The sequence below is a fragment of the Mustela lutreola genome, chromosome X, assembly GCF_030435805.1.
Source record: "Mustela lutreola isolate mMusLut2 chromosome X, mMusLut2.pri, whole genome shotgun sequence".
In the NCBI taxonomy this organism is placed as follows: Eukaryota; Metazoa; Chordata; class Mammalia; order Carnivora; family Mustelidae; genus Mustela; species Mustela lutreola.
In genome coordinates, this window is record NC_081308.1 from 55,181,800 (window position 1) to 55,195,025 (window position 13,226).

Sequence of the window (13,226 nt, forward strand, 5' to 3'; positions counted from 1 at the left end):
GCAAAATAAAGCTTTGTTTGACCTTCGATTTGTCTCGCTCTTTTAATCATGGACCCATTATTGGGGCATAACAGGTGGGACAGTGGAGCACGTACATAGCAGAGGGGACAGCTCACTGTGGGTATCCACCATTCCTTGCCACCTCATTTGCATGTACTGCTCGCCCTGCCCGGTGAGCACAGCATGGAAATGGACACCTCGTGAGTGGTGGTCAACGAGACTCGCTGACCACGTGACGTCTATGACCGAGTCAACCGGAGCTCGCCTTCCCTACAGACCAGAGCTTGCTCTGAGCACCGGCAGGAGGCGGTGGCCTCTTGTGAGCATCCCAGAACCCTGTCTTGTCCTTTCTCACTCATGTCACCTCCCTGTGTTAGCCAAGCCTTGGAAGTGGTGACTTAGGAGGGAAGGGAAAGAAAGGCAGCCCCCGGCTCCTGATCCTGTCAAGTTCCTTACTCATCAGGAAGCCGAGGGCGGCAGGGTCGGTGGAACAGGTGTGAGTCCCCAGGTGAGGTAAAGACGGCAGAGCTGGTCTTGTGCAGGATTTCCACGGTTCTGATAAGAAGAGGGCACGTGGGTGTGCCCCAGCTGTGGAATCCCTGCGTGAATTATTTAACACTGACATTGCACCCAGCGAAGATGAATGGCAAAAATCATGCCCATAATCACATTTTAAAATTTTTATTTGCTTGGAATGACATTAAATGCAAATAGAAAACAGCAGCCATGCCCCTTCAGAAGACAGACCATGGAGGAAATGAGCTTTCTATTTTAGTACCTTTAACAAACACTTCCTCCCTGTTTTTGCCCAAAGGGCCCTATATCTTCATTTCGCATGGGGCTTGTAAATTATGTAGCCAGCCCTGGGGACAGCTGTGCAGTGTCTCAACGACCCAGTGTGGGGAATGGCAGGAGCCTCCCTCCTTGATACAGTAGTATTACACAAGCCCCTGAAGCTGAAACAGAACTTCAGGATAAAGTCTAGAAGGGAGGTCCTCAAATTTCTGAGTCATGGGTTGTCATAAACAAAATATCAACATCTGGGTGGCTTAGGCAACATACAATTTATTTTCTCATGGTTCTGGGCGCTGGAAGTCCAAGATCAAGGTGGCAATAGGGTTCGATTCTTCAAACGTCTCTCCTTGGCTTGCAGATAGCTGTGTTCTCCACTCTGTCTTCAAACGATTGTCCTTCAGTCTGTATTGTCTGTGTCTTAATCTCCTCTTCCTGTAAGCACACCAGTCCTGTTGGCTTGGTGCCCACCCCCAGTGAGCTCGTTTTCCCTTTATCACCTCTTTAAAAATCCCATCTCTGAATACTGCCACATTCTGAGATGCTGGGTGTTAGGACGTCAACGTAGGAATCTGGGGGCATCCAACTAAGCCCATAACAATAGTCAAAACTGGATCTGAAACTGAAATTTAGACACATTTTAAAATGCTAAAAGTGTATATATATAATTTTTGTGGTAGGCCTGAGATGGTTGGTAGGCTGAGATGTATTTGTAACCTTTGAGGGAAACATCCTTTGGAATGATCAAAGAGAGCTTCTATGTAATTCCAAACATCCACAATTAAACCCCAAGGCTTTCTAATTTGGAATTTGGCTGTTTTGTGCTTGGTGGCAACCAAAACCAGCCTAGGGCTTTTCTTTTGTTTTGGCAGAAAAGTAGGAGGCAGAGGACTTGAGCATTTAGACATCTTGCTGCTCTTTGGTTTAATCATACTCTACTGAGTTGCCCGAAACTAATTAAGCTCTTGGCTCTGTAGAGGAGAGATGATGTTCATTACATGTCATTGGCCACAATGTTCCTTTTTAAAATTGTTGTTAACATTTGTGTTATTTTTCAGTATAAGAGACAAGCTTTATCTTAGTTTGGGCTGATGTAACAAGAGCACCATAAACTAGGTGCTTTAAAGACATACTTATTTCTCTCAGTTCTGGAAGCTGGGAAGTCTACGGTCAAGACCCTGGAAGATTCCGTGTCTGTTCAAGTGCCCACTTCCTGGGTCACAGATGACCATCTTCTCCCTATAACCTCCAAGGTGGAGGGGGCGAGGGATCTCTGTGGGGTCTCTCTCATGGAGATACTAATCTCGCCCATGAGGACTCCACCCTCATGACCTAAACATCTCCCAAGGACCCCATCTCCTAGTTATGTCCCTTTGGACATTGAGTTTTCAACTTATGAATCCTGGAGAGTTACACTGTCTACAGTGAGCTTCATCAAATATCTTTTATGTTCAAGGCACTGTTTTTTGGCAAAATTAATCATTTCAAGCAAGAGTATTTCTGCACTTTGCCTTCCTTTAGAACCTTTCTCTAGAGAGGATCCTAAAAAGTTCAGAAAAGACGCAGAAGAAACCTGCTGGTTAGCTCGTTTTTCACAGTAGAGCAGAATTCATTTTGAAGCAGGTTAATCTTAGAAATCCAGGCGAAGACAATTCGCTTGAAAATCATATCAAATGATCAGTTTTGTTAGTATGAGTAATAGTAACTATAAGATCAATAGAACAACTTTTTGTTCTACTGTGGGCCTACTGTGTGTTTTGTACCTCAGAGCACCTGAGTCGAACCATCTCGTGATCCTTTCAACAGCCCACTGAGGGTCACACTGTCTTCTCCTCCACGTTATGGATGAGCCTTAAGTCTGGGCCAGAAATGACACAACTTTCCCAAAGCCATATTGCTACTGAGGGGCCAGCTGGGATCTACGCCCACTCTGGTGCCAGAGCCTGTGATTTCAAACGTGGGCTGCACTAGCTGTTCAGAACAAAGGACTGTTCATGGGGGTGACACAGCAAACCTGTGAGACCCACCACCCTTTTCCCTAAGGTCATCCCGGTACAACCTGCAGTGATGGCCCGAGTTAAGCATTCGAACTTGGTGCTGCAGAGGGCGTGTTTTAGGGACAAGATTGCTGTTAAGGGGGTCTAATGAAGCCCAGAGGGAATGGAAGGAAACAGGACTTGGGGAAATATCTGGGTCCCTGGAGCAGTGATCTCCTTTTATTACTGTGCACTTCTCTTTCACAAAAATAAATAAATACATAAATACATACATACATACATACAAAAATATTTGCAGACATATCACCAATTTAAGCAAATTTTTGATAAATTATAGACTCTACTACTCTTCTAAATTATTATGCACATTATAAATGACATGCAAAAGATAAACAGTTAAATGAATGACATGAAATATGAATAAAACTTATAATATTTTCTTCCAGCCCCTTACTGGACTATTTCTCAAACTCCCTTTGGAGAAGACTTTTTAAAGATTTGTTTATTTATTTATTGAGAGAGAGAGAGAGAGAGAGACAACACATGTGTGTAAATGTGAGTAGGGGGGTGGGGCAAAGGGAAAAGGAGAGAAGCAGACTCCCCATTGAGCGCAGAGGCCTCACTAGGGCTCAATCCCATGACCCTGAGATCATGACTTGAGCCAAACATTTAATCAACTGAGACACCCAGGTTCCCTGGAGAAGACTTTTTAAGAAAGAGATAGGACACTTGGATTTATAGCAATAATTCCTAGAATTAATCTTTAAAAGTGGGAAGATAGAAATTTTTTTTTAATTTTTAAAGATTTTTTTAATTTATTCATAAGAGATGGGAGGCAGAGGCAGAAGCAGGCTTCCCGCAGAGCAGGAAGTCCAGAGTGGGACTTGATCCCAGGACCTGGGATGGTGACCCGAGCTGGAGATAGACGCTGGAAATACTGATAAACCAAACTTTAGGGGAAAATACTGAACTTTACTGGAAAGATGAAGCAGAACAACAGCATATGGCAGCAACATGAGTTTTAGATAGCTGTTGGTCACCCAGAAGGCTTAAGATGGAAAGAAAAACAAAAGGCTGTAGTGACCCAAAATTGTCTGAGTTGTGTAATTGGACCCAGGAACTACCGGGTGACATAAAGATTTGTTTATTTATTACACGGACAGCGCCATGTGGGGACAGAGCGAGGGGGAATGAGAATTCCATACAAACATGTGAGTGGCTCTTCTCCCATCTCCAGGGGGAAGGAAGAGATTGGGTTTACTCCAGTAAGCATGGTGATGAGTTGGTGAGGTAGGTTGACTAGATGTCTGGACACCTTAAAAAGCCAGCTAAGGGGGCTTCCTGGCCATCTTTTCAGTGTCTTATTGAAAGCTTGTCATGTGCAAGACTTTCTTTTAACAGGTTGCCAGGTGAATTGATGTACAAATCAGACTACCGGCCGCCATGTGTCATTGCTCAGGTGGTCCATGACACAATGTCCTGCAACTAAGGAGATGCACTTAGCATTACAGACATCGTTCTGTCTTTGTTATTTTGAAATTTAGAAAATATCTTATTAATTTGTTCACTCCAAAGAGGTAATTTATTGCTTACGATGACCGTCTTTTGGTAGAGGACACAAAACTGCTTTCTTTGTTATGAAAATCAATGTGTTACACCAATTTTCTGAAAGATGGAAATGAAGTGCCTCCTTCCAGCTGGGTCAGGACATAAGTGTACCCTATGTATTGGTTTTTCAATAGAGTCCATTTACAGAATGTACATGTCTCTCAATACAGAAGACATTTGCTCACATTTATGTGTAGAATATTCCCGAACCTGGTCCAGGTTGCGGATGAAACCGTCACTCTGACTGGCAAGGCATAACGAAGAAGAGTTTTCCTGTAAACAATATGTGGTCATGGAAGGAATCAGCACTGCAATTCGTGGCTGATTCCAAAGGCTCTAAGAGGTGGTAGATGCACAGGCAAAGTGGTGACTTTTGCAGAGGAAGCAGGCTGGGGAGAGATAGCAAAACAGAAGTTTGAGAGGGCCCTAAAATCTCCTCCTGTGGGATTATTGGCCATTGAGCTTGAGAAAGGCTATGGTGAAAACTTGAAAGAGCATCAGATCAAACCCTTGGCCACTGGAGGTTGAAACTGACATGAGCAGCACTATCTCTATTCTTGACCCAAGGCCATAGGATGACAAGCTTTGCTTTTTCAATGTGGCCTCATGTCTCTATACTGCCCTATAAAGAAATTAATACAAATAAATGCTGAGTGTGTAAAGTGTAAGCAGAGCACCCCTTGGCCATTTCCTAAGTTTTGTCCACTCCGAAGTGAGTATCACTTTGGTGAGTGCATTGCAGGAAATGGCCTTAATCATCAATGGCATACCCCCACTCCAGAGTGATATAAAAAGCAATCTGCACCTCCTTCCTGATTTGTCTGTAATGAAACTTGCTTTCCTCAGGTCCCAGCATTCGAGGCAGATAAATATGTTCCCTTTCGTTGGCTCTTACTCATACTTCAGCAAGATTTCCCATGTGCTTTCCTTGGCTGGCTGGGAAACTGGACCACAATTTATGGCATCTTAGGGGACAGGCATGTAGAATTCCAGTGGGATCCCGGAACAGAACCTAATTGGAGATTAGAGACCATTGCGGTGCAAAGCTTTTCTTTGAGATCGAAAGAGGTGCATGTTATGCAAATATTAGCAAGTGTAAGTTCACACTCTCTATTGAAAATTTATAGACTCATTATGGTCAAGAAGGCTGGAAGATAAGTAGATTTTGGGAAAGATGCAGGTAAATTCAGGGAGGTGGCAAATTACCCCAGGTGAAGGAGAATGGTGAAAGAATATGGCCCAAACTTTTTAAAAAGATTTTATTCATTTATTTGACACACAGAGAGCCAGAAAGCACAAGTGGGGGGAATGGCAGAGGGAGAAGGAGAAGCAGGCTCCCCGCTGAGCAGGGAGGCAAGTGTGTGGGACTCGATCCCAGGACCCTGGGATCATGACCTGAGCTGAAGGCAGACACAAGCGACTGAGCCACCCAAGCGCCCCCTGGCTCCAATTTCCAAAGATGGTGTATGAGATACCTTTGGTGGGAAAGAATGAAGATCAGCAACTGTCCTTGATTCTGCTTCTCAGGAAGGCATTGTGATGTGGTGCCCAGGACTTTGGAGACAGACACATGCTTGGTGCCCTCTGGCTCTGCCGCTAAAGCAACACCTTCCAGAGGGCAGCTGCAAGCACCGGGTGGCGTCACACAGGGTCAGACCAGGGAGGTACTCAGCCACGTACCCCTCCACCATCCTGCTGGGTTTGAAAGAGCGCTATCAAAGTCCCTGCTGCCAAAGGACCATCCAGAGTGACATGTCCCATGGGGCACGCCGGCATTCCTTTACCCCTTCAGGTTATTGGCAGCAAGGCTGGAAATTTTTTAAATTGCCTGGGAAAATGATAGCAAACGGCTCCAAAAAGGAGTTTCAAAACACAGACTTCATACTATGTTTAGAGTACATTTCATTCATTTGGCAGGTACTGACAGGGTGCTTAAGTGCCAGGGGCTGCTGCATTAGAAACGGACTTGAGAAGTTAACAGGAGGGGGCTCCAGCCCTCAACCAGCACAAAGTGGATCAATGGACGCAAGTGACAGACAGAGCACTGTGACGGGGAGTACTAGGTGCTCTCATAAGAAGGGTGTGCCAGGAGCTAAGGGAACACTCGGGGGGAGCCAGCACCAACACTCGGGGAGAGCTGTGGGAAACATGATGGATGCAGATGGCTCCAGGGTGAACCAGAGAACTGCTCAGATCCCTGTTTCTTAACAGCTCCAAGTGCCCATTGCTTCAGAGTGGAGGCTGGGCGAGCAGGGAGCTGGGGTGGGCACAGCGATGCCTGAGTTCTGACCTGCAGCCCCTGTGCTGTTTCACCTGTCCCTTTAGGAGTACAATGACATAGGATGTCACCAACGTAGGATCTACCCCTGCATCCTAGTACTGGGAAATCACGCGAGGGCTGAGGAGCTGAAAGCAAGAGTTGGTAGTTCCAGTAATGTGTACAGGGTTTTAAGAAACTATACACGGGAAAATATCCGGTCTTGTTTGCATGTGTTTGTATCATGCTCAATTTTTAACTGCAATCCTCCTTTTACCTTCTTCCATGTTGTTAAGACTCTCCTCTCCTCACCGCTGCCTTTGTCCCTATAATACCTGTTGACAGCCCGGTGCTCATCCATGAGCTCATTCGCCTCTATCCATGCATGCATGGGGCTCTGTCACTATGGCTCATTTTATCTACCTCTTGATCTAGTGCTTCCTAGTTAATAATCCCTCCTGAATAACGTCCTTCTGTTTTTATCTTCATTTTTATAAAGAATGGCTGCTCACCTTTTATCAGGTGCCTTTATTTTCTATCAAATGCATTTATGGTCTTAAGAGTTTATTCACAGTTAATTTAGTGATGAGGTAAATCTTATTGATTTTCTGGTCTTGAGCTCCCTTTATTTTCCTGGAATGAATCCAAGTTGGTCTCAGGATATAGTCCTTTGATAGATGCCTGACTTCTGTTATTTGCTAACATTAGTTCAGTTTCTGTTAACTAATCTGTCCTAAGCCAGATGTGTTCATAGCTTCCCCGTTCCTCCCTCTCAGGTTTGGGTATTAACATTGTGCTCAGCTTCATCAAGTGAATTGACTTATTATTGTTTAATTGCCTGTTGCCATTTAACAGTAGAATGACAGCTATCCAGCTGCAAACCTGTCTGATCTTGGAACTCATCTTCTGAATTTTCCATTCTTGAATCATTTGGATGATTTGGTTTTCCTAGGAAATCATCGTTTCTTCTAGGTTATCATATTGATTAGTATAAAGTGCCTTGCAGTTTAGTGATTCTTTTATATTATGCATTTGCTTTTATATCTCTGTTCCCAATCCTTATCTGTTTTGCAACTCTCTCTCTCCCTGTCTCTGTCCCCTCCTCCCTGAAACCCCCCTTTCCCCATCCCCCTTCCCTCTCTCCCCACCTCCTCCCACACCCCATCTTCCCCCTCTCTTATCCTTAATAGGACATGTGAAGTTTTTTTTTTTTATTATTTCATTAGTCTTTCATAGAAACAACTTTGAGTTTATTTGCCCCTCATATTTTTTATTAGTTTAAAAATTTATCTTTATTATAATTACTTCCTTTCTTTTGATTGAGCTGCCCTTTTCTGATGGGTTTAAATGAGTAGTTTCTTTAATTCAAAAAAATGTTTGAAATTGAAGACATTTGACACTGAAGTGTCCTTAGAGTATAACTTCTGGTGTCTTCTTTAAGTTTTGGTATGAAATAGTCTCCTTTCCATTGCTTTCAAGATTTTCTTCAGTTGTCTTATGATTTCTTCTTTGACTGAAAACTGTATTTCTTAACGTGTATGTAGTTTCAATTTTTTGTTACCAGGTTATCTAATTCTGATTCTACTGGATTGTGATCAAAGAACTGTTCTTTAAATCTTTAATTTGGAAGGCTTGTAAAGGTTTCCTTTGTTGTCTAGTATGCAATTAATCTTTACAAATATGGCTTTTCTTAGGTGTAAGAAAGAAATGTTTTCCGAGGGAAATAAGGATGTCTATTTTCTTTTTTTTAAAAGATTTTATTTATTTATTTGACAGAGATCACAAGTAGGCAGAGAGGCAGGCAGAGAGTGAGAGAGAGGAGGAAGCAGGCTCCCCACAGAGCAGAGAGCCCGATGTGGGGCTCGATCCTAGGACCCTGGGATCATGACCTGAGCCGAAGGCAGAGGCTTTAACCCACTGAGCCACCCAGGCGCCCCAGGATGTCTATTTTCTGTGTGTCCTTGTTTTTCCCTCCTTCTAGTAGATACTCCCATTTGAAAAGCTAAAATTTTACGTTGTTATTGCATTTTTAGAGTCTTTAGGTATTATGTTGTTAGAGGTATACCTGCTTATACCTTTTACATCTTCTTTCCAAACTCTGCCTTTATTTTTTTTTTTTTAAATTTTTTATTTTTTATAAACATATATTTTTTATAAACATATATTTTTATCCCCAGGTCTGTGAATCACCAGGTTTACACACTTCACAGCACTCACCAAATCACATACCCTCCCCAATGTCCATAATCCCACCCCCTTCTCCCCAACCCCCTCCCCCCGGCAACCCTCAGTTTGTTTTGTGAGATTAAGAGTCACTTATGGTTTGTCTCCCTCCCAATCCCATCTTGTTTCATTTATTCTTCTACCCATTTAAGCCTCCATGTTGCATCACCACTTCCTCTAAACTCTGCCTTTAAAAATGTCCCTCTTCATCTTAGTACCTATAACTTTAGACCCAACTTGTCTGCGATGAATTTTGCCATTCTGGCTTTCTCTTTTGCATGGTATGTCCTCACCTGATACATTCTCAATCCCTTTTGCATTTTAAGTATGTTTCTTGAACAGCGTGGATCTGTAACCCCCTGATAGGCGCTTTAATAGAAAAAGTCAGTCTGTACACATTTAAATTAATGATAAACAGTCATGATCTTATTCCTCCCATCTTATTTTGTTTGTTTTTATTTTCCCCATTTTTGATGTTTTTAATCAAGTTCATTCTTTTTCTACTTGATAAATATAGAAGTTCTTTGCATTTTTTGATGACAGCTTAATTGAGATATAATTCACAGGCCATACCACTCACCATCTAATGTGGACAATTTAATGGCTTTCACTATAGTTAACTATACTATACTGAACTACTTACACATTTTCATCATCCTCAAAAGAAAACTTTAGCCATCACCACCAGTCTTAGGCAACCCCTAATCTACTTTCGGTCTCTGAAGATTTAGATATTCTAGAAATTCCATATAAATCAAATCATGCAATATGTGGTCTTCTGTGACTGACTTCTCTCAATCAGCAGAATGTTCTCAAGGCTCCTCTGTGTTGTGGCACATATCAAAATTCTAATCCTTTTCAAGGCCGAATAATATTCCACTGGCTGGATGGATCACATTTTATTTATCTGTTCATCAGTTGATGAACATCTGGGTTGTTCTCACCTTTTTGCTATTACGAATAAACCCTAAACCTTCATGCACAAGTTTTTGTGTGGGCATAGTTTTTTTCTTGGCTCTATACACAGGAGTGATATTGGTGTGTCATATGGCAACTCTGTGTTCAGCATTTTGAGGAGCTACTAAACCGTTTCTAATGTGGCTGCACCATTTTCCAAGCCCACCAGCAATTTACAGGTTCAAGCTCTTCACATCCTTCCAACACCTGCTTTTGGGTTTTTTGATAGTAGCCATCCAAGTGGGTGGGAGGTGGTATCTCACAATGGTTTTGATTTGCATTTCCTGAATGATTAGTGATGTTGAGCATATTTTCTCGTGCTTATTGTCCCATATATTTTATATATACCTTATATGTATCTTAAATATATATTATATATTTCATATTTTATTTATATTTAAATACATATTTAAGAATGTAAATATATTTACATAAATATGTTTATATAAATATACGATAATGTAAAATATATTTATATATACATTTATATATTAATGTATACATTTGAATATTGGAGAAATGTGTATTCAAGTTCTTGCTCATTTTTTTTAAAAATTTTATTTATTTATTTGACAGAGATTTATTGAGAGAGATCACAAGCAGGCAGAGAGGCAGGCAGAGAGAGAGGAAGAAGCAGGCTCCCTGCTGAGCAGAGTGCCCGATGCGGGACTCGATCCCAGGACTCCGAGTTCATGACCTGCGCCAAAGGCAGCAGTTTAACCCGCTGAGCCATCCAGGCGCCCCTCTTTGCTCATTTCTTAACTGGGTTGTCTTTTTATTTGAGTTGTAAGAATTCTTCACACAGTCTGAATGCATGTTCCTTATATATGACCTGCAAATATTTTCTCCCATTTAGTGGCTTGTCTTTTGACTTTGTCAATGGGGTCCTTGGAAACACAAAACTGGGACATTTTGGTTGAGTCCCATTTATTTGTTTATTATTTTTTTTAAGTTGCTTGTACTTTGGTGTTATGGCTGAGGAGCCGTTGTTAGATTCAAGACCACTAACATTTACCTTTGTGTTTTCTTCTGAAAACTTTATTATTTTATTTTATTTTTATTTTTTAAAAGATTTTATTTATTTATTTGAGAAAGAGACAATGAGAGAGAGCATGAACGAGGAGAAGATCAGAGGGAGAAGCAGATTCCCTGTGGAGATGGGAGCCTGATGCAGGACTCGATCCGGGAACTCTGGGATCATGACCTGAGCAGAAGGCAGCCGTTCAACCAACTGAGCTACCCAGGCATCCCGAACTTTATCATTTTAATGCTTACATTTATGTCTTTGATGCATTTGGGGTTATTTTCTCTGTATGGTGTGAGGCAGGACTCCCGTTTCATTATTTGCATGTGGCTGCTTGGGAGTAAAATACTGTTCTTACCCCCATTGAATTGTTTGGCACCCTTGTCAAACATTAGTTGACTGTAATTTATTTTCCTTTTTTTTTTCCCCATTGAGGCATTTCATGTGCCATGTATATTATATTTCTACGAAAAAGGAATCCAGGATTTTCCCTCCTGCCTGGAGTCTTCCTTCTTCATGGTGCATGATGCCAGAAAAATTTTTCCATGCAGTGAAACCAAACTGAGGGGATGGAAATATTCTGCCACTTTTCCAGATCTTTCAGTTATACAATTCTAGGGCTGGTCATGCCACACTTGTTTAACTTGCCCGTGAGGCTCACAGCAGTTTTCCCAGCTCTGTGGTCATCAATAATTTCAAACTTGCCAATGTACTCATGCTTCGTCATCACAGTCAGGAAATGGGACGATGACTTTGGTGCAGGGCCTCCTAAGAACCTGGCCTTCGCCTCCCCTTTCAGCAGTGTTAATGTTCTTGAGGGCATCTGTGGGACATTTGTTCACACTGTTACTGCAGCACGAAAAGATGGCAGAAAAAGCTTTTTTCCCTTTTATTAATATTTGGTCTTGTTCTCCTTCCCTTTCTCATAACCGAATGCATATTTCCCCTCCATCATTTGAAAACTGCATACTGTTCACCAGCTGTTTTCCCCAGAACGAGACCTTGTGTATCAAGAATCCTTATTTCACGGTTATTATACACAATCTTAAAGATTTATGACTGTCCTCTTATTTTACACATGCATACACATGAAGCACTAAATACGGACTTTATCTGAATGGCTAAATGTTGACCAAGACAGAAGCCAGTTGTAGTGGGAACTTCTAGGATAAAGATATAGTCTGAAGTTTTTGTTCTTTAAAAAAAGCCTTCATGGGGCGCCTGGGTGGCTCAGTGGGCTAAAGCCTCTTGCCTTCAGCCCAGGTCATGATCCCAAGGTCCTGGGATCAAGCCCCGCATTGGGTTATCTGTTCAGTGGGGAGCCTGCTTCCCCCTCTCTCTGCCTGCTTCTCTGCCTATTTGTGATCTCTGTCTTTCAAATAAATAAAATCTTTTAAAAAAAAGGTCTTCATATTTTATTAAAAATTTTAGGTGTCCAAATTCAAAAGGTTAATAATATAGTACAATAATAATTATAATAATAATAATAATAATAATATCATCTAATAATAATATAATAATTTCTCCTGCATAGTCACTGCTGCACACTAGTAAAATGAGATGTTTCTTTTCTTTTCTTTTTTTTCTTTTTTAAAGATTTAATTTATTTTATTTATTTGACAGACAGAGATCACAAGTAGGCAGAGAGGCAGGCAGAGAGAGAAGGAGGGAAATGGGCTCCCCACTGAGCAAAGAGCCCGACATGGGGCTTGATCCCAAGAGCCTGAGATGACCCGAGCCAAAGGCAGAAGCTTAACCCACCCAGGCGCCCCGAGATGTTTATTTTCATTTGGGATTATGGAGGGGCAAGGTGTTTTTGGCTCTCCTGCTGAATTAGGGACTCCTGTCAGTATTGTCTCCACCTTTTTCCCTAATAGTAGCTCTGGAAGATGAAGACGTCCCTCCATCTCCCAGACATGAGGGTTTGACCAGAACATGGGATGGTATAAGCTCATTGACATAGTCTCATGAACTAAGCCCTGGTTTATTGGCCACAGTCGTTCTCCAAGTATTTTCAGGAGTAAACTTCAGGTGTTGCCCTTACTCTAATTTTTCTTTCTGAGATTTCTGACTGCAATCGCTACTTCCTGCAGTCACTCGAGGAGAAACGAGGCATGTGGCAGCGCAACAGTGTGTTTTTCTTTCAAGATGACAGAATCACTCTTGATTTCTATATGCATCCCAGATTTTCATATACGAACATGGATTTTGGTGTCTACCCTGAGGAGATGATACATACGGTGTGAGGCACACCTGTATTCTCATGACACGTCACCTGGGTTACCCAGAACTTTCTGGGCCCGGCAGAAAGGCAGAAACCCGGGTGAATTCCTCATTGTTCCAGCAGGCTGTCAGCCCTCAAAGGCCT

At 42.1% G+C, this 13,226-nt stretch overlaps 1 protein-coding gene across 3 annotated transcripts in view; it reads right to left on the reverse strand.

Moving 5' to 3' along the window:
* Nucleotides 1-1,045: 1,045 nt before the first annotated feature.
* The window catches only part of LOC131822050 (conserved oligomeric Golgi complex subunit 2-like), a 45,456-nt gene continuing 33,275 nt past the window's right edge, over nucleotides 1,046-13,226 (reverse strand). Inside the window, exons 6-8 of one of the 3 annotated variants that reach the window (XR_009350074.1) lie at nucleotides 5,873-6,089; nucleotides 4,583-4,670; nucleotides 1,046-1,414 (exon numbers count right to left, since the gene is read on the reverse strand). The gene's annotated coding sequence lies outside the window, so the exon portion shown is untranslated. The remainder of the gene's footprint in view (nucleotides 1,415-4,582; nucleotides 4,671-5,872; nucleotides 6,090-13,226) is intronic. The other 2 variants (XR_009350075.1, XR_009350073.1) reach the window with 2 other exon arrangements.